General features: G+C 37.8%; 2 long non-coding RNA genes and 1 pseudogene across 2 annotated transcripts; 2 read left to right on the plus strand and 1 right to left on the minus strand.

Annotated features, from left to right (window-relative positions):
* Positions 1 to 601: 601 nt before the first annotated feature.
* On the minus strand, positions 602 to 25168 carry LOC128034829 (uncharacterized; annotated as a pseudogene).
* LOC128034517 (uncharacterized) lies at positions 11405 to 12957 on the plus strand. The gene is made up of 3 exons (XR_008190570.1): positions 11405 to 11446; positions 11906 to 11992; positions 12785 to 12957. It is a non-coding gene; the product is annotated as an uncharacterized LOC128034517 (long non-coding RNA).
* Positions 18964 to 20406, plus strand: LOC128034518 (uncharacterized). The gene is made up of 3 exons (XR_008190571.1): positions 18964 to 19005; positions 19473 to 19559; positions 20350 to 20406. It is a non-coding gene; the product is annotated as an uncharacterized LOC128034518 (long non-coding RNA).
* Positions 25169 to 26238: the final 1070 nt, after the last annotated feature.

Below are 26238 nucleotides of genomic sequence, written 5' to 3' on the forward strand. Positions count from 1 at the left end.
ATACATTTTGGGTCATATACTAATTAATTTTTTTATATTTACATAAACATATCAATAATTCACATTATACATTTCTTTTCTTTTTCTTTTTTTTTTGCATTTTCATATTTTATGCTATATTTCACTCATTCTTCTCCTATTATTTACTCAGGTCTTATCTCAATTTACACTATCACTGGGATCAAGCATCACATCAATAATCCCTAGCTGTTAACAGCCAGACAAACATGAAATGACAAAACAAACAAAATGACAAGTTCCTAAGCTGATATCTCACCATTAAAGTCCGACCAAGCTTTAAGGGACTTTACTCCCCAACCGAAAAGCAACTATGCTACAAATCCGCCTTTCCTAGGGCCACCATCTCTTGCAAGTTGCGGTTGAGATTGTTCAGTTCTCCGACTTCTCATCATGGACAATTACATACCATTTGTAGAAATACTGACTGATGAAGTTTCTCAACCCACATTAGCATGTGAAACTACATAAAAAAATAATACCATTCACATGATACGTATCTTGTATATTGCATAATTCTTGCACTATACACAAATAATCACATATCTGTTTTCTTTCATTCATGCATATATATGTCAACAGCTACGTAATGATTTTTCTTTTTTACCTGCAAAATAAGAGCTTACTTTGGATGGCGATGTCGGCCTGACATTCGTTCTGGTGAACGGCAATCAGGTGGATGTCCATGTCTTTCAACATTATAGAACGTCCACAAGAATTGCACGGAGCAGTCCTTGAGCCACAAATGCTTTCATGCTCTGAAAGTCCTCTTAATCTGTCACGAGCATCCATAGCGGAGCTTCCAGCTTGAACCATGTCTCCACAAAATTGACATGTATTTAAGCGCAGTCGGCAATCTGAGGCTTCGTGTTGCATCTGTCCATGTAACGAGAAAGAAAAGTTTTCTAGATCAACAAGAAATGAAATCTGCAATCAGTCTTTCCAATTTCCAGCCGCCCATTTCTCAATTTTCTCATCTTGATACAAGTTAAAAATTTTCTACTAAAGAAAATATGTATCAACATTTATTATTTAGTTTTAATTGACTAATCATTTTGGTTACTCTAAGAATTAAAAAAGGGATCAACTTGTTTAGCTGATAGATCCGACTATTTTACCTATAAAGGCCCTTTTCAAAGTTTATTTATAGAAATGGGCCGATTTTTGCATTATTTATCGGAAAGGGCCGAAAATGATAAAATGCATCCATGTAAGAGCATTTTTGAGGGAAATTTCAGCAAAATGCGCTCCTCGGGGAGCGATTTTGCCATGTTAGCACAAAACGCTGACATGAACGTGATTTGCTGACGTGGCAAAATCACTCCCTTAGGGGCGCGATTTGCTCCGTGTTTTTCTAAGTTAAGACTTTTTGCATGTTTAGTCCCTAGGGTTTTTTGGTTTAGAATATTTAAGGTTTTTAGGGTTTAAGGTTAGGGTTTTGTTAAACTAATTTATGGTTAGGGTTGTAGGTTAGGGTTAAAATAATTTAAGGTTTAGGAATTTTAAAAAATAAATCAGGGTTATGTGTTTTTTTAAAATTAATTAAATTAGGTTTTAGGAGTTTTAAATAAATAAATAAATAAAATTAGGGTGTAGAGTTTTTAAGAAAATTAATTAAATTAGGGTTTAGGATTTTTAAAATAACTTTGTGTTTAGGTTTAGTGTTTAAGGAAAATTGTATTGACAATAAGGATTTTTTTTTCTACAGTAGTTCCTGAAAAAATAATTTTGAGAAGATGGTTCTGAACAAATAGTGTCAAAAACGCTTCAAGCAGGATGCACTGTCAGCAAAATTGATGAAAAAAACTCCTACGTGGATGTTCTTTTTCTACAGTAGTTCCTGAAAAAATAATTTTGAGAAAACGGTTCTGAACAAATAGTGTCAAAAACGCTTCAAGCAGGATGCACTGTCAGCAAAATTGATGAAAAAAGCTCCTATGTGGACGCTCTTTTTCTACAGTAGTTCCTGAAAAAATAATTTTGAGAAGACGGTTTTGAACAAATGGTGTCAAAAACGCTTCAAGCAGGATGCACTGTCAGCAAAATTGATAAAAAAAGCTCATTCGTGGACATTCTTTTTCTACAGTAGTTCCTGAAAAAATAATTTTGAGAAGACGGTTCTAAACAAATAGAGCCAAAAACATTTCAAGCAAGATGCACTGACAACAAAATTGATGAAAAAAGCTCCCACGTGGACGCTCTTTTTCTACAGTAGTTCCTGTTTGGCGTTAGGCTATAAATGAACCAAATTTCATTATCAGGTTGCATAAATTACAGCAAGAAAAATTAAAAAGGATAAGCAGAATAGAAATTGAAGATGAGTGAACGTATTAGTGCTATTATTTACTATGATGGTGAGGCCCGTGACACCGAGAATTGAGTTGTTTTTTTATCAGAGAACACAACGCGACTGGTTTTTAACCAGAACATATATTTGAAAGAACTTTGTAAAAGAATTAGGTGTAAAATTTTTGGAACGACACCAATGAGGGTTTCTTCTATTAAGTATCGATTTTGTGCTTTGATTGATCCCGTGACATATGACTCATTTGATATCAAAGGTGGTCATAGCTTGGAGGCGATGGTGTAAAATCATCTCGCTAGTAGATCACCCTATCTTGAGTTATATGTACAATTGTCATCTCTAAATGAAGTATTTGCGACTTCAACATCTATTATTGTTCGAGAGGAATACACGGCCCCTACCCGACACTCCGTTAGTGGGAGGTAGAATACGGAAGCGCCCGTATTTGGTAGCAGTATGGAATACACAACTCCTACACGACACTCGGTTAGTGGATGAGACAAGCACATTGGTGGGTCGATGTTCGATGTTGGAAATATGTATTGGGGAATGACATAAACTTGTAGTGATTGGCAATCCACATCTGATTGGAGACATTGGGAAACGTCCAGAAGAAGGGATGGTGTACTCCCTACGACGTCCACTGACGAGAGGACCTCGTACATTACAGATGATGATGGGTTGGATGATGAGTCTGATGTGGATCCACCTCGAGAGCCCGGCCCCGATGGTGCATAAGTTGCATTATTTTTTGAACCGGAGCTTGTTTTATCCGAACTTGAAGACGTTGAAGGGGTTCAGATGAAGAAGAAGAAGATTCGCAATTCAGGGTTTGTCTCCAGCCCACATGCATAATGTCAATATACTGGCAGATGATGCGTTGGAGTTTCCAGAGCTACCACACAGAAGGAATAACCGTACAAGTTCGTCATTGGATTCGGGTGAATTGGAAGTTGGTAAGGAGTTTTCCAGTAAGGATAGTTTTCTTGGTGCATTGAAATAACATAGCATCGATCACAGGGTTAACAACAACGTGGTTAAATCTAAATCTAAGAAGTTCGAAGCCAAGTGTGTAGTGCAAGACGGTACATGTTCATGGAAAATCATGGCTTCAGTTAAGAAAAAGATAGGCTTGTGGAAGATAAAAAAGTAAAAAGGCTACATACTTGTGGTATAATATCACTGGGTGTTTAGGGTTTTTGAATAATAATGTTATTACTTAATGTTGCATTATTTAACGTACTTCGTTGACTGGTGTTTCACAAGATCATTCCAAGATGGATTCGGGTATGATAGCTAGCTTAATACTACCGATGGTGAAAGTGGATTCCAAGACTTCTGTGTCGGTCTTAATTGCCAATATTCTTAGCCAATTGAGGTACATGCCCTCTTACCGTAAGGCTTGAATAGCTAAGCAAAAGGCGTTAGAAAAGATGCACTGTAAGCCATTGGTATAAATTGACGGTACCTTTATGTATGGTAAATATACCCATCGGTTATTGCTAGTTGTGGCACAAGATGGTGGTGGGAGAATCCTTCCAATTGCGTTTGTAATAACACTAGGGGAGTTAGGTGATGACTGAGATTTCTTTCTTTCTAGGTTAAGGAGGCATATATGCCCCCAACCAGATATCTGCGTTATATCGGATCGCAACACTGGAATACTAACCGCAATTGAGCAACAGGGAAGCCTATGGGATCACACACACCATCGATATTGTCTAAGACACGTTGCGTCCAACTACTACGGGCAATATTGATCTACCATTGAACGACGACAAGTGACCAACATGGGTATTTAATCTCTATTAATATAATTTCGTTTGTAATGTTCAATTTATTCTGAATGGAGTAGTGGTATGTAATTTTTGCTATCAACTTATGTTGGCAAGGTACAAGATCAATAAAGACCGTTTTCATGAGATTTTGGTGATTTTGCGTTTAGTTAACGAACAAAGCGCAGACTACCTCTGTAACATACCTTTCGAATAGTTGAGACAAGCATACGATGGCAGTCTACGATATGGTCATATGACTTCAAACTTGGCTGAATGCATAAATTATGTTCTAAAAGGAACGTGTCATTTGCTAATAACCTCGGTTGTACGAGAGATATATTTTTATTTGGCGGCACTATTTCCAAAGCGAGTAGCGAGTTATAAAGGCAAAATACAGGGAGGCCATGTATGGTTCCAGAAGGTATTGTAAGAAATTAACAATGTGAAGGCGCGAGCCAACACCATACACGTAGTGTGTCACGATTGCAACAACCTATGGTTTCGTGTAACTGAGTTTGACAGACCAGACTAAGGTATTATCGGCAGACAATATCGTGTACACTTGGGAAATAAGACTTGCGACTGTGGGACGTTTGACGCATTTCATTGTCCATGGGCTCATGTAATTGCAGCTTGTCAGAATCTTCGTTTGGATCCCATGAGATATGTCAGTGAAGTGTACAAAATAGAATACATGTACAATGTGTGAAGACACGTATTCCCACCAGCCCTAGATGAATGTAAGTGGCCGTCTGTATCACTTACTCCGTTTAAGTTGTTACCGGATAGAGAATTGCGTCGCAAACCAAAAGGTCGACCTTTTTTGAGTAGAATACATAATAATATGGATATCCGGGAAAGAACGAACCAAAAGAAGTTGTGCGAATGGTGTAGGAACCTAGGTTATACAATTCGATCATGTCCAAACCAAAATAGTTGATAATTGCTGTAATGAAACTATGTTGCATTATTTCTATTGCCTTATTCAAAAGAACTTCTATTTTATTAAATAAAAATATAAAAATAATTTACTATTAAAATATTAAAAATAACTTTTATTTTATTAAATGAAACAATATAAATAAGTTTGTACAAATATATTTAAAAAAATCAATGTATGTGCCAGTTGGAATCAGTGCCACATGTGGGTGGTCGACGATTACGCGTTGGATTCCTCCTTAGTTCAGCTCCCGGTGGGGGTTCTGGTTGCTTCGGTGGGGTTGTGGTTACTCCGGCGAGGGTTGTGATTGCTCCGATTGTGGGTGTTGGGAGGATGACCCACCTTGATAGAATAAAGAATGTGAAGGTGTTTGCATCACCCATGGCGGAGGTGTTTGAATCCCATAAGGCAATGGGGATTGATAATGAGATGAGCTCCCAGACGATGCCTCGTGCGATCCTTCCGACAACGATGGCCTATATATTGAGGGTTGATTCGGAGTCATCGAGAAATGAGATGCACCGAGCCATGCATTTCAACCTAGCATAGGACTAGGAAAAAGAAACATATAAAGGTTAGGATATATATAAGGGCTAGGATACGCACCTGACATAATCTGAAGGGGTTGTGGTGTGAGTGTCATCGGTTGAGGCATTAGGCCCGATGATTGTGTGGGTGCTGTTGATGGGCTCGTGCCGTTATCCCTTTTCCTTGAATTTATAGGGCCCCGTCGTTTCCATTCGACACGAATTTACCGACAACTCTACTCTTCCAACAGCAAATATGGCTTACCATAGATCCTAAACCATGGTATGTAATCCAGCGCGCACGCTAACTCTGGAACGATGATCGGTTCGCGAGTAGGTATATGATCATATCAGTTTTCTCAAATTTCGATATATTTGGAGAAGAATACCGACCAATTTGTATTCATTTTTCGTAAGTCGATTTTGTGCTCATCATTAAGCACCTTAGGTGCCTCGAGAATCGGTTGTCAGAATCCAAATTGCCGTAACACTCTATTCTTCTGGTGCATCTCAACAGTAGCATAGTTGACCAATTGGACCTTAACATGCCAACTGTTCGGATTTTGAAAGAATTCATCCGGAATTACTGCTCGAATTACCGGATCCTCGTATGGTGTCCATTGAAACTGTATGAATGTTATAAAAATATTAGTTATATACACAATACTAAATACTAAATATGAAATAACTATTTTATATATTTATATTTTATTTAATACTTACTTGCCCTTCCGGCCGTTGGTCTAATAGAAGCGTATATTTTCAAGAGCGGTAGGTATTCCAACATAACTCGCCGAATTATTCCACCTAATTAAATAAATTTTTAGCATACAATTATATTTTAAATCTATATAATAATAAAATCAAATATAAATTTTACCTCGTTATGAGTGGGAATGTATATGGGTGGTATACTGGAGGACGTAAAAATGAAAAACGAAACCGAACCCATGATTGTAGTAGTGATAGGTAACCTCCGATTTTGGCTTTATTTGGTGGCGTAGCCTTGCACATCTCTCGGTACAATGTTGCCAACATGGCAGACCTCCAACTAAATTCAGCAGCTACTTTAAAATCAACGAGTTTCAGCATCCACCTTAGATGTGCGAGGTTCCATGACAAGTCCGGCATCAAATAGCCTCCAATCATCTCAAGGATGTATGCCCGAGCATATCGTATTCTTTCTACTCCAGTCGAATCATTCCCCGGCTCCGGGAATGTGTCTCGTAACAAGCCCATCTCAATCTGACCACTGTAAATATTATCTGAAATCGCACCCAAAAGATCGTAGCATATGGCTCCCTAATCAGTAGATTGAATGGACCTGGTGAGTGCAGACCCATCAACCGGCAATCCCAATTGTAACTGCACGTCCTCCAAAGTAATGGTACACTCTTCACATGGAAGATGAAATATGTGCGTCTTGGGTCTTTACCTCTCTATTAAAGCGTTGATAAGTTTCGGGTCCAACTTGCACCCCCGGCCTATAATAGTCACGTGCCAAAAACCCGCTTCCCTCAAATAATTTTCTATCAACGGTGATGGAGGACTAGACATGTTACGAATATAACATTGTAACACCCGATCTACAGACTGTTATAAAAAATTATAAAATAAAAATTAATTAAAATTACATAAAATAAAAAATATTAAATAATATTCAAAAATTAAAATTAACCCATACCGTTTTCATTTGTTCGACGGAGATATATTTATGATCGAGACGAATTAATTCCCCGGTCATTGTTAACACGATTAAATATTTTTGAAATTATAAAAAAATAATACTAATTTAAAAAAAATAAAAGGAAATAATTAATTAAAGAGAGCTTTGAGAAATTTAGAGAGAAATTTGAGAGTTTTTTTGCTAATTTTTGAAGAAATAAAGTGTGAAAAAAATAGGAGGGGGTTTTATAGATTTTTATTTTTTTACCGTTAGACCCCCCAACGGTCAAAAAAAATAGCTGTTGGGGAAAAAAAACACAGAGCAAAACGTGCCCTTGGGGGAGCGATTTTGCCACGTCAGCGCATTTTATGCTAATTTTGCCACGTTAATGCGTTTTATGCTGACATGGCAAAATTGCTTTCCAGAGGTGCGTTTTGTTGAAATTTCATTCAAAAACGCTCCTACGTGGATGTATTTTACTATTTTTGACCATTTCTGGTAAATAATACAAAAGTCGGCCCATATCCATAAATAAATTTGAAAAAGGGCTAGGTAAAATAGTCATACAATATCCAGAACCTCGTGTTTTGAAAAGGACGAACCAAAATGTTTAAGCGAGTTTCTAGACATTTTACAATGGGGTGTCAGTCATCAAAGGTTGTCTTTTATGAACACTTCCAACTATTTCAGACCTTTCATTTTGCTAGACAAATCTAGAACATGTCGACGGCACTGGCATCTCCTAATGTTTAATAATGTATTTTGTATTAGCAACCTAACAAAACACCTAAAACTTAATTTACAATAAGTATTCACGCTTGGTACTAATCATCATCAGCCAGCTTAGAGGGGAGCTAGTGGGCAGGCATCTCATCCTATTACTGGCACAGAATGACACGCAGTAATAAAAGTAACGCATTATGCAACATTCTCAAAGAACTGGAACAACAGTTACCGGATTCATGACATAGCTTTTGTTCCACTTCTGAAAGAAATTTTAAAGAAGTGGAAGTAATATTGCGCTAGTTAATTAAAAAAAAGTTAATAAATTTTCTGCAGAAAAGAGTGTGACCTGCCATGTCTTTCTTCTCAAGGGCCACTCCACAAGAACACCTAAATGGGTCATGAAACACTTTCATGTGTTTCTCTATCTCTCCCAGTTGAAAAGGTTGGCCATATTTGTCTCAATGCACATGATTTTTGGCATCCTCAATCCTAAGTACAATTCCACAATCAACATATGGACAAACAACATTATTGTTGAAGTCAGCCCCCCATGCAGCAGTCAAGGTGGCCATGCAAGTTGGCCATGCAGGGAACGTGCTTCAACAGCAAACCAAAACTGCATTGTTTCATTTGGTTACTCAAATGAACATTTTGTATTTTAGTTCGTTTTGAACTTAGTTGGTGGCTGCATTTTGATGTAATTAGGTGCTGAATGACAAGTTATATAGTTGTTTATGTGGTCAAACAAGTTTACCAAGTTACTAGGCAATTTAGTGGTGTTAGGTATATTATTAAGTGATAACTTGTTTGTTTTGTTTTTTGCTAACTATAATATGTATTGGCATTATGCCTTGTGTAGTTGTTAATGAAAAATATCAGCCCTTTTCATTCAAACCCTCTCTCATTTTATCTTGTTTTCCATTCGCAATTTTCCTTTCTGTTTTTGCTTCTGAGTTTGTTTCTTCAGCAAGGCTCGAGGCTTGCTGTCCAAGCAAGTTAAAATCAGCTTGTTGTTGTCTCTTAACACCAACAATTGGTTTCTAGAGCCTTTGTCTTAGTGGACCTGTTGCTTCAAACCAAGGAACCTGATGGCTTCTTCAGGATTTTCACCAGCAGCCCCACCAGTCTTCAATGGGGAAGGCTTCCACATATGGCTAGTAAAGATGAAGACTTACCTGCAGGCCTTTGATATGTGGGAAGTTGTCAACACAGATGCTGAGCCAGCACCATCGAGGGCCAATCCCACAGTAGCTCAGATCAGGCAACATGCTGATGAGAGGACCAAAAGGCACAAAGCTATGTCCTGCATTCAGAATTGTGTGTCAGATGTCATCTTCACCAGAATTATGGCCTGTGAGACTCCAAAACAGGCCTGGGATAAGCTCAAAGAAGAGTTTCAAGGTACAGAGAGGACAAGGCAACAGCAGCTGTTGAATTTGAGAAGGGATTTCGAGAACTTGAAGATGAAGGAAGAAGAAACAGTGAAGCAGTATGCAGATAGAATCATGGCAGTGGTTAACAGCATAAGACTCCTAGGTGAGCACTTTGATGAGGCAAGAATAGTGGAGAAAGTTTTCTCCACTTTTCCTGAGAGATATGAGGCAAAGATATCCTCCTTAGAGGACTCAAGAGACCTTGCTAGCATCTCTTTGACTGAGCTTATCAACACCTTCTATGCTCAGGAACAAAGGAGAGCTAACAGAGCTGAAGACCACCAGGAAGGTGCATTTCAAGCCAAGACAAGAGAGGCCTCGAGCACCAATGCTCAAAGAGGCAAAAAGCCTTGGAAAAGCAGGCCTAAGCCTGATACTGCAAGGAGCAATGATCAGCCCTGCAGATATTGTAAGAGATCTGGACATCCAGAAGAAATATGTTGGTTCAGGCCAGATGCAGTATGTCAACACTGCAAGAAAAAAGGCCATGTTGAAAGGGTTTGCAAAATTAGAACCAAGTCAAGGCAGAGCCAATTTCAACAACCAAAGGTTGAAGCTCGAGTAGCTGAGGACAGTAGTGATTAAGAAGAGTAGGTTTTTGCTGTTTCTTGCTTAGCTGCTGAGAAGAAAAGTTCAAAAGGCTGGTTATTGGACAATGGTTGCACTAACCACATGTCACCAGATGCCTCCTTGTTTAAAACCTTGGATAGAAGTTGCAAAACCAAGGTCAAGGTTGGAAATGGTCAGTTCATAAGGGCTGAAGGAAGAGAAGAGGTGCTGATATGTACTCCTACAGGCAACAAAGTCATCTCAAATGTCTTGCTGGTACCTGAGATTGACAGAAACCTTCTCAGCATAGCTCAATTGCTCGAGAAAGGCTATTCTGTTGTGTTCAAGGACAAACAGTGCCACATTGCTGATCCAAGTGGATCAAGCCTTATGACAGTCACAATGACTGACAAATGCTTTGAGGTTCATTGGCCAAATGACTCAAAGTCAGCTTATACAGCTTCCATAGATGATTCCAAGCTCTGGCATCAAAGGCTTGGACATGCCAACTTCAGGTCAATGGCTCGATTGGCCAAAGAAGGCTTGGTAGAGAACTTCACCAACTCAGTGGAGCATGATGATGATGTGTGTAAAGTGTGTCAGATGGGAAAACAGGCAAGACTACCATTTCCTACAAACTCAACATGAAGAGCCACTGAAAGATTACAGCTGGTGCACTCTGATGTGTGTGGACCTATGAGGACTGAATCACTCAGCAAAAACAGGTATTTCATCCTCTTCATTGATGATTTTACAAGGTTTTGCTGGATTTTCTTCTTAAAACACAAGTCTGAGGTAGCTCAAGTATTTGTGAAGTTTAAAATGGCTGTTGAGACAGAAACATGTTGCAAACTGAAATTGATAAGATTAGATAATGGCACTGAGTACACTTCAGCTCAGTTCCAAGCCATTTGCAATGATGCTGGCATCAAACACCAGCTTACAAATGTCTATACACTACAGCAGAATGGGGTAGCAGAAAGAAAGAACAGAAGTTTGATGGATATGGCCAGATGTCTCCTATTTGAAAAGAAACTGCCCAAGACTGTAATGACCCAAATTTAAGGTTATCGAAACAGTGGATTCGGGACCACAAATCCGATGAGGAAAATTTTATTTTTCTTATATTTTTATGGTCTACAATTTCACAAAATGATTTCGTGAAAATTTCGTTCGAAAATTTCGACGTTTAGGCACTCAATTTAGTCAAAAGGACTAAATTGTAAAAGTGCAAAAGTTGAGTTCTACATGTTAGAGGTGTCCAATTGTTATGAAACTTTAAATTGGAGGTCCTTATATGGTAATTATACCATTGGTAACTTGGTAGACAAAATGGACATGAGATAAGTGAAATAGAAAATTTTTAAGTTAGGGGCAATTTGGTAATCTAGTAATTAAAATGAATTAAAAGGAAAAAGATGACAAATTATGCTCATCTTCTTCATATGAACGAAATCAGCAAGGGGAAGCCATAGTTAGGGTTTTCAAGCTTCCAAGCTCCATAGTAAGTGATCCCAAGCCCGCTTTTAATGTTCTTTACGTTTTGAGATCCGGTAGCTTAATTTAGCTTATTTTAGCAATAATTTAACCTAGGGTTTATATTTGGAAAAATACCCATAGGTGAAAAGTGTTTATTTTGATGTTTTATGATAGAATATGAAGCTAGAAATTATGTTAAACAACTTTTGCTAAGCGATTTTAAGTGAAAACGAGTAAAACGACATAATTCCAGAAAATACCTAATGTTCATAAGTACATGTTAGAGTGGGAATTTGATGTTGCCATAGAAGGAAAAATGTTCAGCATGTTAAAAAAAGAATAAGAGATGAAGTTTAATTTCCGAGCCTTGGGGCAAAAATGTAATTATGTAAAGTTTAGGGCAAAATCGTAATTTTGAAAAAGTTAGAGTCGAGGGCTGTTTTGATGAATGTGAGTATTAAATAAGTTAAATTTGCTATTTTAGATCAAGAAGAACGAAACTCGAGGTTAGACAAAGGGAAGAAGAAAGTTGAAGACTAAGTTGTTGAATTGGACTATATTTGATACCGAGGTAAGTTTACGGTAAATAAATGCAATATTTCAATATTTATTATTAATGCTGTTAATTTCCAGCAATTATGAATTTATTTTATGAATTTATTTGATGATGATCCAAGCATGAAATGATAGAGAATTAAAATTTAAAAGTCCCGTTGATACATAAGGATGGTACTGGATACGAATGTCATGACATTTGGGTAAAGAGATCCCATGTAAGACCATGTCTGGGACATGGCATTGGCATCCTTAAGATCATAAGAGGTCCTCAGAAGACCATGTCGGGACATGGCATGGGCACCTTAGACGAGAGGTCCCATGTAAGACCATGTCAGGACATGGCGTTGGCACTGAGATGAGAGGTCCCTATAAGACCATGTCCGGGACATGGCATGGGCACTAACATGAGAACATCCATGTAAGACCATGTCCGGGACATGGCTTTGGCATGTTATTATCGAAGAGACCGAGTATCCTTATTATTCCAATGTAGCTCAACGGGCTTGTAAACGAATCATGTTCATGAAAGTTCGGTTTAAAGCATAAATGGCAAGCTCGTGTAAGTTGTAAGACTTAAGAACTTCTTATACTATCAATTGATGTTCAACGATGCAGCAAGAGTTGAGTAAGTTATGCACACAAGTATTCTAAGTAAACAAGTAAGAGAACTAGCATGAGATTAACTAAAGAGTAAACTAGAGATATAGACATTGAGTTTAATTATTTAAGTTAAATATTGTTATTTATTTGCTAGTAAACTTACTAAGCTTTATGCTTACTTCTTTTATTTCTCTTTCTCTTATAGTATTGCAAAGCTACTTCAAGGATCCTAAAGAAGTCGGAGATCGTCCACACTATCAACTACAACTGCTCGGTATTTTTATGTTGAACCATGTTGAGTATGGCATGTATAGGGATTTAGTTATTCTAAATGTTTGTATTTATGATCTTGCTAAAGAATGATGTGTAAGTATTTGATGATGCATGGTTGCTAAAATGGTTAAGTATGGAAGTGTTTGTTGTTATAAAAGTTTAGGTGATAAACTATGCATAGAAATCATAAAAGGGTAAAATTCTGCAAAGAAACAGAATTCAGGCAGCACTGTGACGTGACTTTGAAAAATCACCTAGGATGGTATAAAATGAATTAGAGGATGAATGATATATGAAATTAAATCTTGTTGAGTCTATTTTCATGGAAAAATAACAGGGTAGCAAAAGGAAATTTATATTTTAAGATATATGAATTTTAGTAAGATGGGGTCAGAACTGTTTTTGGAGTCCCTGTTCTGAGTTTAGAAAATAATTAAAAATTGTAAAAAATGGTTATGAGTTGAAATTTACATGCTTAGATTCCTTAATGAGTCTATTTTCTGTAGGAACAAGTGGGAATAGCATATGAAAATCCTATAATGAGAAAAGTTATTTTTTAGTAACAAGAGGTCAGAATAGTCGAATGGTGAAGCAGGGGATACTTTAACTAATAAACTGTACTAATTGGCTGAACCAAAAATTCTAAAAATTTTATGGTAGGAAGATATATGAGTCTAGTTTCAAGGAAAATTTACGGAGTTAAATTTTGAGTTCCGTAGCTCAAGTTATAATTAATTTAGTGACTGCTGCGCAATTGGACAGCTTTGCTGTAAATAGTGAAAATAATTTGCAAAAGTAAAATTTTATGCTCCGAATTAGTAAGATAAGTTAAGTAATGCCTCGTGCTCGACTCCGGAAATGGTCTCGGGTAAGGGGTGTTACATTTTGTTGGTATCAGAGCAGGTTTAGTCGATTCTCAGAAATATGCAGTATGAATAAGAGTCTACCTATACATGCCATACTTATATATTTTGATAGTGTGACGACTCCTGACGATTTTAAAATATTTTCTTTTATAGTTATGGATCTGAACGAGCTAAATACAGATGAAGTAGAGAGTAATGCGCCTATTCCCATGAAGGGACGGTGCCATCAGATGTTAATGTTAGTGAAAGACCGCATCGAGATAGGCGGGAGGAGGAGCTAGAAGCCTTCTTCCAAGCCATGATCGATTGGTTTGCCGAGTTCGTTAAATGCGAATCGGCTATAAGACCTCCACCCCCTCAAGAATCACAGGTTCCCCATGTAGCTTCCCCAACTGCAGGTATAGTTATCAGGGAGAGACCACCTGTTGATAAGATTAGGAAGCAAGGGGCTGAAGAATTTCGGGCTACCAAAGATGATGATGCGGAAGCGCACTCGGCTTGAGAATACAATCAGGGTTTTTGAAGAATTATCTTGTACTCCGGAAGAATGTATAAAGTGTGTTGTTTCACTTCTTCGAGATTCAGCTTACCATTGGTGGAAGACCCTCGTGTCAATAGTACCGAGTGAGAGGGTTACCTGGGATTTCTTTCAGGAGGAGTTCCGAAAGAAGTACATCAGCCAGAGATTTATAGATCAGAAAAGGAAGGAGTTTCTTGAGCTAAAACAAGGTAAAATGTCTGTGACTGAATATGAACGCGAATTTGTCAGACTTAGTAAGTATGCTCGAGAATTTGTATCCACTGAAGCTAACATGTGCAAGAGATTTGAAGATGGGCTTAATGATGACATCCGACTATCAGTGGGGGTATTGGAAATCAGAGAGTTTGTTGTTCTGGTAGAAAGAGCTTGTAAAGTAGAAGACTTGTTAAAAGAAAAAGAGAAGAGCAAAGCTGAAGCTGGAGCTGGAGCGCAGGATACAAAGAAGAGGCAAATGAGTAAATCATTTCAGTCTACATCTAAGAGGCCTAGGGAGCTCTCTAGTGGATCATATTTTCCAGCTAGATATTCTGGCCGAAGCAGGGATAGAAGATTCGAGGGTTCTAGAGCTCAAACAACTATAGTTGTAAGCACGGGTAGTACTCGACCTCCTAGGCCGGAATGTCCTCAATGTGGGAGACGCCACCCCGGAGAGTGTAGAGCAGGTGAAAATGTTTGTTTTAGGTGTGGAGCGTCTGATCACTTCATTCGGGATTGTCCTGAAACAATTAAAAGAGAAGAGATAACGAGTGTGAGATCAGGAAATGCTCCTATCAGAGGTAGACCGCAGAGAAACTCAAGAGTAGGAGCGAGTAACAGGGGTGCATCTAGAGATTCAGCAGATAGATCTGATGTTAGAGCACCCGCAAGAACATATGCTATTCGAGCTCGTGAAGAGGCTTCCTCTCCTGATATAATTACTGGTACATTTTCTCTTTATGACACTAATGTTATTGCATTAATTGATCCTGGCTCTACACATTCATACATATGCACGAAATTAGCATTTGTTAAAAATTTGTCTGTTGAACCTACTGAATTTGTGGTTAAAGTCTCGAACCCCCTGGGCCAGTTTGTGATGGTGGATAAAGTTTGTAAAAATTGTCCACTGATGATAAAAGGTATTTGTTTCCCGGTTGACTTGATGTTATTGCCTTTTGACGAGTTTGATGTGATATTGGGCATGGATTGGTTAACTCAGCATGATACAGTAGTAAACTGTAGACAAAAATATGTTGTGTTGAAATGCCAGAATGGAGAATTACTTTGGGTTAAATCTAATCAGACAGAGGGATTATCCGATATAATTTTAGTGATGTCAGCTCAGAGGTGTGTCAGAAAAGGGTATGATGTTTATTTGGCGTATGTGTTGGATACTAAAGTATCTGAGTCAAAGATACAGGCAGTGCCAGTTGTATGTGAATTTTCTGATGTGTTTCCAGAGGAATTACCGGGGTTGCCACCAGAAAGAGAAGTGGAATTTTCTATAGATCTGATTCCGAAAACTACCCCAATTTCCATAGCTCCGTATCGTATGGCTCCTACAGAATTAAAAGAGTTAAAGGCACAGTTACAGGAACTTGTTGACAGAGGTTTTGTTCGTCCGAGTCATTCACCTTGGGGTGCTCCAGTTCTGTTTGTGAAAAAGAAAGACGGGTCTTTGAGATTGTGTATTGACTATCGGCAGCTTAATAAGGTAACTATAAAGAATAAGTACCCATTGCCTCGAATTGATGACTTATTTGATCAACTGAAAGGTGCCACAGTATTTTCAAAGATTGATCTCCGATCGGGTTATTACCAGTTACGGGTAAAAGAGTCAGATGTGCCAAAGACAGCTTTCAATACCAGGTATGGGCATTATGAGTTTCTGGTTATGCCGTTTGGGTTGACTAATGCACCTGCAGTATTCATGGATTTGATGAACCGAATATTCAGACCGTATCTAGATAGGTTTGTAGTAGTTTTTATTGATGACATTTTAGTTTATTCTCGAGATGAAAATGAGCATGCAGAACATTTGAGAATAGTGTTGCAAATTCTGCGTGAAAAGAAGCTTTATGCTAAATTCAGTAAATGTGAATTTTGGCTTCGAGAGGTAGGTTTTCTCGGACATATTGTATCAGCACAAGGTATCAGGGTAGATCCGAGTAAAATTTCAGCTATTGTCAATTGGAGTCCACCAAAGAATGTATCTGAAGTTAGAAGTTTCTTGGGTTTAGCTGGTTATTATCGGAGATTTGTACAGGGGTTTTCTATGATAGCTTCTCCGATGACCCGTTTATTACAGAAAGATGTTAAATTTGAATGGACAGAAAAATGCCAGCAAAGTTTTGACCGATTGAAGGAGTTGTTGACGAAAGCACCTGTGTTGGTACAGCCTGAATCGGGTAAGGAATTTATTATTTATAGTGATACATCATTAAATGGTTTGGGTTGTGTCTTGATGCAAGAAGATAAAGTAATAGCCTATGCTTCAAGACAACTTAAGCCACATGAAAGAAACTACCCGGTACATGATCTCGAGTTAGCTACTATTGTATTTGCATTGAAAATATGGCGGCATTATTTGTATGGTGAAAAGTGTCATATTTATACTGATCACAAAAGCTTGAAATATTTGATGACACAGAAAGATTTGAATCGAGACAACGCAGTGGCTTGAACCGATAAAGGATTATGATTTGGTTATTGATTACCATCCGGGTAAGGCTAATGTGGTAGCTGATGCTTTGAGCCGAAAATCTCTATTTGCTTTACGAGCTATGAATGCCCGGTTGTCACCGATCGATGATGGTTCAATCATAGCTGAAACGAAGGCTAAATCGATGTTTCATCAACAACTATGTGAGGCTCGAAAAATGATGAAAAGTTCTGCTAAACGGGCACATTATGAGTCCAGTAATGATTCGTAATTTCGATGGGACCGATGGTTGTTTATTATTTAGAGGTAGAGTATGTGTATCAAGAATTCGAGCTTATATGAAGATTCTACACGAGGCCCATAGCGGTACTATGTCTGTACATCCGGGGAGTAATAAAATGTATAATGACTTGAAAAAGATGTATTGGTGGCCGGGTATGAAACGTGATATCTCTGAGTTTGTATCAAGATGTTTAGTATGTCAGCAGGTTAAAGCTGAACATCAGGTACCTTCGGGGTTGCTTCAACCAATCACTATACCGGAATGGAAATGGGAAAGAGTCACTATGGATTTTGTATCTGGGTTGCCGATGTCTCCAAAGAAGAAAGATGCCATTTGGGTAATTGTCGATCGATTGACAAAGTCCGCGCACTTTATCCCAGTATGTATGGATTATTCTTTAGATAAATTGGCTGAATTGTATATATCTGAGATTGTTAGACTACATGGAGTGCCTGTCTCCATTATATCAGACAGAGATCCCCGATTTACGTCTCGTTTCTGGAACAAATTACAAGAAGCTTTGGGTACTCAGTTGTATTTCAGTACTGCATTTCATCCTCAGACAGATGGCCAATCTGAGCGTGTAATTCAGGTATTGGAAGATATGCTCCGATGTTGCGTATTAGAGTTGCAAGGTAATTGGGAAAGGTATCTACCTTTGATTGAATTTGCTTACAATAACAGTTATCAGTCTAGTATTAAAATGGCTCCGTATGAAGCTTTGTATGGTAGAAAATGTAGAACACCGTTATATTGGACAGAGCTCAGTGAAAAGAAAATACACGGGGTTGATTTGATCCGGGAAACAGAAGAAAAAGTAAGGCTAATCCGAGATAGTCTAAAAGCAGCTTCCGATCGTCAGAAGTCTTATGCCGATCTTAAACGAAGGGAGATTGAATTTCAGGTGCGTGATAAAGTATTCTTAAAAGTGTCTCCTTGGAAGAAAGTTCTTCGGTTCGGTCGAAAGGGTAAATTGAGTCCAAGATTTATCGGACCATATGAAATCATAGAAAGAATTGGACCAGTCGCTTATCGATTGGCATTACCACCGGAACTCGATAGAATTCATAATGTTTTTCATGTATCTATGCTACGACGGTATCGATCAGATCCTTCACATGTTATTACTCCGACGGAGGTGGAGATTCAACCTGATATGACTTATAGTGAAGAACCGGTCAAGATATTAGCACGGGAAACTAAGGAGCTTAGAAACAAAAAGATAAATTTGGTGAAAGTGTTATGGAAAAAGCACGGGATTGAGGAAGCGACATGGGAACTGGAAGAGGCAATGAGGAAACAATACCCGAATCTCTTTACTGGTAAGATTTTCGAGGACGAAAATCCTAAAAGGGGGGGAGAGTTGTAATGACCCAAATTTAAGGTTATCGAAACTGTGGTTTCGGGACCATAAATCCGATGAGGAAAATTTTATTTTTCTTATATTTTTATGGTCTACAATTTCACAAAATGATTTCGTGAAAATTTCGTTCGAAAATTTCGACGTTTGGGCACTCAATTTAGTCAAAAGGACTAAATTGTAAAAGTGCAAAAGTTGAGTTCTACATGTTAGAGGTGTCCAATTGTTATGAAACTTTAAATTGGAGGTCCTTATATGGTAATTATACCATTGGTAACTTGGTAGACAAAATGGACATGAGATAAGTGAAATAGAAAATTTTTAAGTTAGGGGCAATTTGGTAATCTAGTAATTAAAATGAATTAAAAGGAAAAAGATGACAAATTATGCTCATCTTCTTCATATGAACGAAATCAGCAAGGGGAAGCCATAGTTAGGGTTTTCAAGCTTCCAAGCTCCATAGTAAGTGATCCCAAGCCCCGTTTTTAATGTTCTTTACGTTTTTGAGATCCCGGTAGCTTAATTTAGCTTATTTTAGCAATAATTTAACCTAGGGTTTATATTTGGAAAAATACCCATAGGTGAAAAGTGTTTATTTTGATGTTTTATGATAGAATATGAAGCTAGAAATTATGTTAAACAACTTTTGCTAAGCGATTTTAAGTGAAAACGAGTAAAACGACATAATCGGTAAAAATACCTAATGTTCATAAGTACATGTTAGAGTGGGAATTTGATGTTGCCATAGAAGGGAAAAATGTTCAGCATGTTAAAAAAAAAGAATAAGAGATGAAGTTTAATTTCCGAGCCTTGGGGCAAAAATGTAATTATGTAAAAGTTTAGGGGCAAAATCGTAATTTTGAAAAAGTTAGAGTCGAGGGCTGTTTTGATGAATGTGAGTATTAAATAAGTTAAATTTGCTATTTTAGATCAAGAAGAACGAAACTCGAGGTTAGACAAAGGGAAGAAGAAAGTTGAAGACTAAGTTGTTGAATTGGACTATATTTGATACCGAGGTAAGTTTACGGTAAATAAATGCAATATTTCAATATTTATTATTAATGCTGTTAATTTCCAGCAATTATGAATTTATTTTATGAATTTATTTGATGATGATCCAAGCATGAAATGATAGAGAATTAAAATTTAAAAGTCCCGTTGATACATAAGGATGGTACTGGATACGAATGTCATGACATTTGGGTAAAGAGATCCCATGTAAGACCATGTCCGGGACATGGCATTGGCATCCTTAAGATCATAAGAGGTCCCTCAGAAGACCATGTCGGGACATGGCATGGGCACCGAGACGAGAGGTCCCATGTAAGACCATGTCAGGACATGGCGTTATACCGAGATGAGAGGTCCCTATAAGACCATGTCAGGACATGGCATGGGCACCAACATGAGAACATCCATGTAAGACCATGTCTGGGACATGGCTTTGGCATGTTATTATCGAAGAGACCGAGTATCCTTATTATTCCAATGTAGCTCAACGGGCTTGTAAACGAATCATGTTCATGAAAGTTCAGTTTAAAGCATAAATGGCAAGCTCAGGTAAGTTGTAAGACTTAAGAACTTCTTATACTATCAATTGATGTTCAACGATGCAGCAAGAGTTGAGTAAGTTATGCACACAAGTATTCTAAGTAAACAAGTAAGAGAACTAGCATGAGATTAACTAAAGAGTAAACTAGAGATATAGACATTGAGTTTAATTATTTAAGTTAAATATTGTTATTTATTTGCTAGTAAACTTACTAAGCTTTATGCTTACTTCTTTTATTTCTCTTTCTCTTATAGTATTGCAAAGCTACTTCAAGGATCCTAAAGAAGTCGGAGATCGTCCACACTATCAACTACAACGCTTTCGGTATTTTTATGTTGAACCATGTTGAGTATGGCATGTATAGGGATTTAGTTATTCTAAATGTTTGTATTTATGATCTTGCTAAAGAATGATGTGTAAGTATTTGATGATGCATGGTTGCTAAAATGGTTAAGTATGGAAGTGTTTGTTGTTATAAAAGTTTAGGTGATAAACTATGCATAGAAATCATAAAAGGGTAAAATTCTGCAAAGAAACAGAATTCAGGCAGCACTGTGACGTGACTTTGAAAAATCACCTAGGATGGTATAAAATGAATTAGAGGATGAATGATATATGAAATTAAAGCTTGTTGAGTCTATTTTCATGGAAAAATAACAGGGTAGCAAAAGGAAATTTATATTTTAAGATATGTGAATTTTAGTAAGATGGGGTCAGAACTGTTTTTGGAGTCCCCTGTTCTGAGTTTAGAAAATAATTAAAAATTGTAAAAAAATGGTTGTGAGTTGAAATTTACATGCTTAGATTCCTTAATGAGTCTATTTTCTGTAGGAACAAGTGGAATAGCATATGAAAATCCTATAATGAGAAAAGTTATTTTTTAGTAACAAGAGGTCAGAATAGTCGAATGGTGAAGCAGGGGATACTTTAACTAATAAACTGTACTAATTGGCTGAACCAAAAATTCTAAAAATTTTATGGTAGGAAGATATATGAGTCTAGTTTCAAGGAAAATTTACGGAGTTAAATTTTGAGTTCCGTAGCTCAAGTTATAATTAATTTAGTGACTGCTGCGCAATTGGACAGCTTTGCTGTAAATAGTGAAAATAATTTGCAAAAGTAAAATTTTATGCTCCGAATTAGTAAGATAAGTTAAGTAATGCCTCGTGCTCGACTCCGGCAACGGTCTCGGGTAAGGGGTGTTACAAAGACCATGTGGGCTGAGGCAGTAAACACTGCTGTCTACCTTCAGAATAGGCTTCCTACTAAAGCTCTTGCATTCAAGACACATTTCGAGGCCTGGTTTGGATTCAAGCCTTCTTTTGCACATCTGAAAGTGTTTGGTTGCCTATGCTATGCACAAATACCAGCAGCAAGAAGAGACAAGCTCTCAGAAAGGGCTCAACCAGGTGTCCTAGTAGGCTATAGCTCAGTTAAGAAGAGCTACAAGGTTTTGGATCCCTTGACAAGCAAAGTCCAGGTGAGCAGAGATGTCATCTTTGATGAAAAAGCCCGCTGGAATTGGGAAAAGAGTGAACCAGAAGCTGCTTCAGAAGATCTGGTGCCTGATCAAGCTGAGCTCGATCAGCTTGATCCTGAAATGGATGTTGATGATGTACCTGTGAGAGGTACAAGGCCCTTAGGTGAGATTTATGAAAGGGCACAGGTTGCTATAGCTGAACCTACCTGTTTTGAAGAAGCTGAGGAAGATGAAAGATGGAAACAGGCTATGGTTGATGAAATCAACATGATTGAGAAGAACCAGACATGGGAGTTGGTTGAAAAGCCAGGTAACAGAAAGACCATTGGTGTAAAATGGGTCTATCGAATGAAGCATAATGCAGATGGAAGTTTAAACAAGCTGAAAGCAAGGCTAGTTGTGAAGGGCTTCAGTCACAGATATGGCCTGGACTACATGGAAACATTTGCTCCAGTAGCCAGACTCGATACAATCAGATTACTGGTTGCTGTAGCTGCTCAAAACCAGTGGATAATCCACCAATTGGATGTCAAGTCTGCATTCCTCAATAGATTCTTGGAAGAGGAGATATACATCGAGCAACCTCCTGGATTCATAATGCCTGGTAAAGAGCATATGGTGTATAGGCTAAGAAAGGCCTTGTATGGCCTAAAACAGGCCCCTCGAGCCTGGTATGCTCGAATTGACTCATACCTGGTCAGTTTGGGATTTGAAAGGAGTGCTAGTGAACCAAAACTCTATGTTAAAAAAATCGAGCTGAAACACAGCTCATTGTCTCACTCTATGTTGATGATCTTCTAGTGACTGGAGGAGACAAGTTCATGCTAGGTGATTTCAAAACAAAAATGAAGGAAATGTTTGAAATGTCAAACCTGGGATTGATGACATATTTCCTAGGAATGGAAGTAAATCAAGTAGAAGGAGGAATCTTCTTGAGACAAAAATCATTTGCCTTGAAAGTTCTAGCAAAATTCTCAATGGAGAATTGTAAACCAACCAGCACACCTATGGCTGTTGGCATGAAGCTATCGAGCCAAGAAGATCATGAACCTGTCTGTGAAACTGATTACAGAAGCCTTGTTGGTTGTTTGTTGTATCTGACAGCAACAAGACCTGATATTCTATTTGCTGTAAGCATGCTATCAAGATTCATGCATTGTTGTAACCAGCAGCATTACAAAGCTGGAAAAAGGGTGCTGAGGTACATCAAAGGTACCCTGAATCATGGAATACATTTCAGAAAGGTTGAGAAGTTGAAATTAATTGGCTACACTGACTGTGATTGGCTTGGTTCAAAAGAGGACATGAAGAGCACCTCTGGTTATGCCTTTACACTTGGCTCAGCTATGATTTGCTGGAGTTCAAGAAAACAAACAATGGTAGCTCAGTCAATAGCAGAAGCTGAGTATGTAGCAACTACCAATGCTGTTAATCAAGCTATGTGGCTGAGAAAAATTTTAAACGATTTGAACTTACAGCAGAATGAAGCAACTGTGATATACTGTGACAACAAATCAGCAGTTGCTATTGCTAAAAATCCTGTCTTTCATGGCAGGACAAAACATTTCAACATTAAACTGCATGTGATAAGAGAAATGGAACAAGCTCGAGAGATCGAGCTGATTCATTGCAGCTCAGAAAATCAGATTGCCGATATCTTTACAAAATCACTTGGTACATCGAGATTTCTAAACTTAAGGAAGCAACTAGGAGTCTGCTGCTTAGAAGCTGAGGAGGAGTGTTGAAGTCAGCCTCCCATGCAGCAGTCAAAGTGGCCATGCAAGTTGGCCATGCAGGGAACGTGCTTCAACAGCAAACCGAAACTGCATTGTTTCATTTGGTTACTCAAATGAACATTTTGTATTTTAGTTCGTTTTGAACTTAGTTGGTAGCTGCATTTTGATGTAATTAGGTGCTGAATGACAAGTTTAGGTAGTTGTTTATGTGGTCAAACAAGTTTACCAAGTTACTAGGCAATTTAGTGGTGTTAGGTATATTATTAGGTGATAACTTGTTTGTTTTGTTTTTTGCTAACTATAATATGTATTGGCATTATGCCTTGTGTAGTTGTTAATGAAAAATATCAGCCCTTTTCATTCAAACCCTCTCTCATTTTATCTTATTTTCCATTCGCAATTTTCCTTTCTGTTTTTGCTTCTGAGTTTGTTTCTTCAGCAAGGCTCGAGGCTTGCTGTCCAAGCAATCTAAAATCAGCTTGTTGTTGTCTCTTAACACCAACAATTATGTCTACTACAGTATGCTTCATGGAGCGCTATACTTCTACTTGGTATAAAATGCTTACAATTCCGACACTCCACAGTATCCAGCTCCATCAAAGATGAATACATGGCTTGTTGGCCCACCTTACGCTTGCTGTTCTCCTGAACATACACTGAAACCTGGTACTTGGCTGTTCCTTTGAAGCCATAGACAGCAAGGCTGTAAGTACCAGCACCTAAGTTCCTATCTTTGGAACTGAGGATCAAAGTCTTTGAACCAAAATCATGGGAATTAGGCTATTCGTGTTAGTGCTGGTTTGGGAATATAAGGGGATGCTTCGATATATAAAGGTCGGTATCTCCACCATTTGTCTCGGCATCTGTCTTTACCTATCTCCGCCATTTGTCTCGGCATCTATCTTTACCTCTAGATTGACATCATCACAGGCAATTTTTTCCCAGGTATTTTCGCCAATTGAGAACTTATAGCACATCTAATTTCCTTCCTGAACCAATCCAAACTCTGATGTACCAAACACAAGTGGTTTTAAGACACACTGATCAGTCTTTTCTGCTTCAACACCTAGGTTGACTATATCCAACTCAATACCTGTTTCCAGGACAGATATGCTTGTAGAAGGTTTTAGCTCCAGAACATGTAACCTATATGTCAACTCCCCATATTTAATAGTAAGAACATCATATTGAGAAAGGGTACCATGCTAACGAAGGCTTGTTTCAAGAATAGCCTTGTGATTGGGTAAGTCAGAAAAGCCAATTCCATCGGGTTGAAGTTTAGCATATGTTCCTTTCGCAAGTCGCACATAACGAACCTCAACAAACGGAGCCTTTGGAGTGTCCACAAGGAACAAGTGACTGCATATACGGGGAGGAATTCCGATAACCCTTCATCTGTTGTGAATTCCAAAACACCTGAATGAGTGGTCCTATTGTTTTCCTTTTCACCATCCTTAGTGACTGAAGAAGACTCTTGATGAACCACCAACAATTGAAAGTACATTGGTCCCTTGTCAAATGCACCTTGATCAGACAATTCTGTGAAACAGGATGGTGGCAACTTGATTTTATCTCCGCTACCTTGAAAAGGCACAGCTTCTAAGATTCTATAAAATGCTATTCCTCTTCCGGCAAGTAAACTTTCTTCAATTTGCTGTTCAGCCTAAGCATAACAAAGGAAGAAAAAGATTAGAAATTTCCATTACTAAATATACCAAACATGTCATAATGCAAAAGATGTACTGGTTCATGAACTATGCAAACACTAGTCTCCAGTCCACACATGCATAATGTGGATTCCACCACATCTAATGCGAACTCTACCATCATGTAATCATCGTAGCAGAACTCATACATGCCTAATCCATGTCAGAACAAATACCCAATCAAGCAGTTAATTAATGGTATGTCCAACAATTAGAACTTAAACTTTCAAACTAGGGGTCCTGGGTTAGGATCTCTGGAAAGGGGAAGTTGAGGAACTGGATGAAGATTACCTATGATTATGGCTAGTTCTCTAGCAAAGAGTAATGGTATTTCACTCTTTCATATATTTTACCAAAAAAAAAAAAAACACTTCCATCCATCCCTCCATACACACACATGGTGCAAAGGGACATAAGATTGTCTCAATGAAGCTACAGATTTAATTAATTAATTCTTCAAGAAAATAGTATCCATCTAAATCCTTAACAATGACAATAAAAAAAACAATGTCTGGTCTGGCATAATAACTATCTTAAAAGAATTACGTATAAATTCAATTAAAAAACGAGACATTTTTAAAATAGCCAAATAACCAAAATATATAAGATCGTGTTGATCAAGATTTCAGGCAGGTGGGAGGACGACATTCCTGTTAATTCCGGAACCCATCGTATAAACAAAAGTGGTTAAAATATAATTTTGAATTGCAAAAGCATTGCATTTTGTTACAAATTTTTTTAAAACGACAAAAGGTATGGTGGTGTCAAAATTGATATTGATTCAACTTTAATTTTATTATAACATAATTAAACTTCAAAATTTTAAGGGAAAATGTAATTGTTTTTTTGTTATGATGAACAAAAACAAATATTATACTGTCAAGTTTCAATGTGATTGTTGGGAGAAGTTTCAATATGTTTACGATCCCACCATGGTTTTACTATTAAGGATGATAAATATTGCAATTGCAATGGGTCCGTCCTATCCTCAATCTACTATTCTTCACATTGCGTGCTGAATTTCTGAAGATGTGTCGGCTATGGTTTCCTGCAAAACCTTTCAGATGTTCTCTCTTTCAACTCATGTGTAGTGGATTCTCCTACAAAATTGTTGTCGATGATGCTTCCTTGGGCCTTTGATGTGCTTCAGTATCGCAGTCTTCTGTATCAAGCAAATGAGCTTGGATTTACATTTTTTAACCCCTGACAGCCCACTTTATG

The sequence above is a fragment of the Gossypium raimondii genome, chromosome 11 (assembly GCF_025698545.1).
Source record: "Gossypium raimondii isolate GPD5lz chromosome 11, ASM2569854v1, whole genome shotgun sequence".
NCBI lineage: Eukaryota > Viridiplantae > Streptophyta > Magnoliopsida > Malvales > Malvaceae > Gossypium > Gossypium raimondii.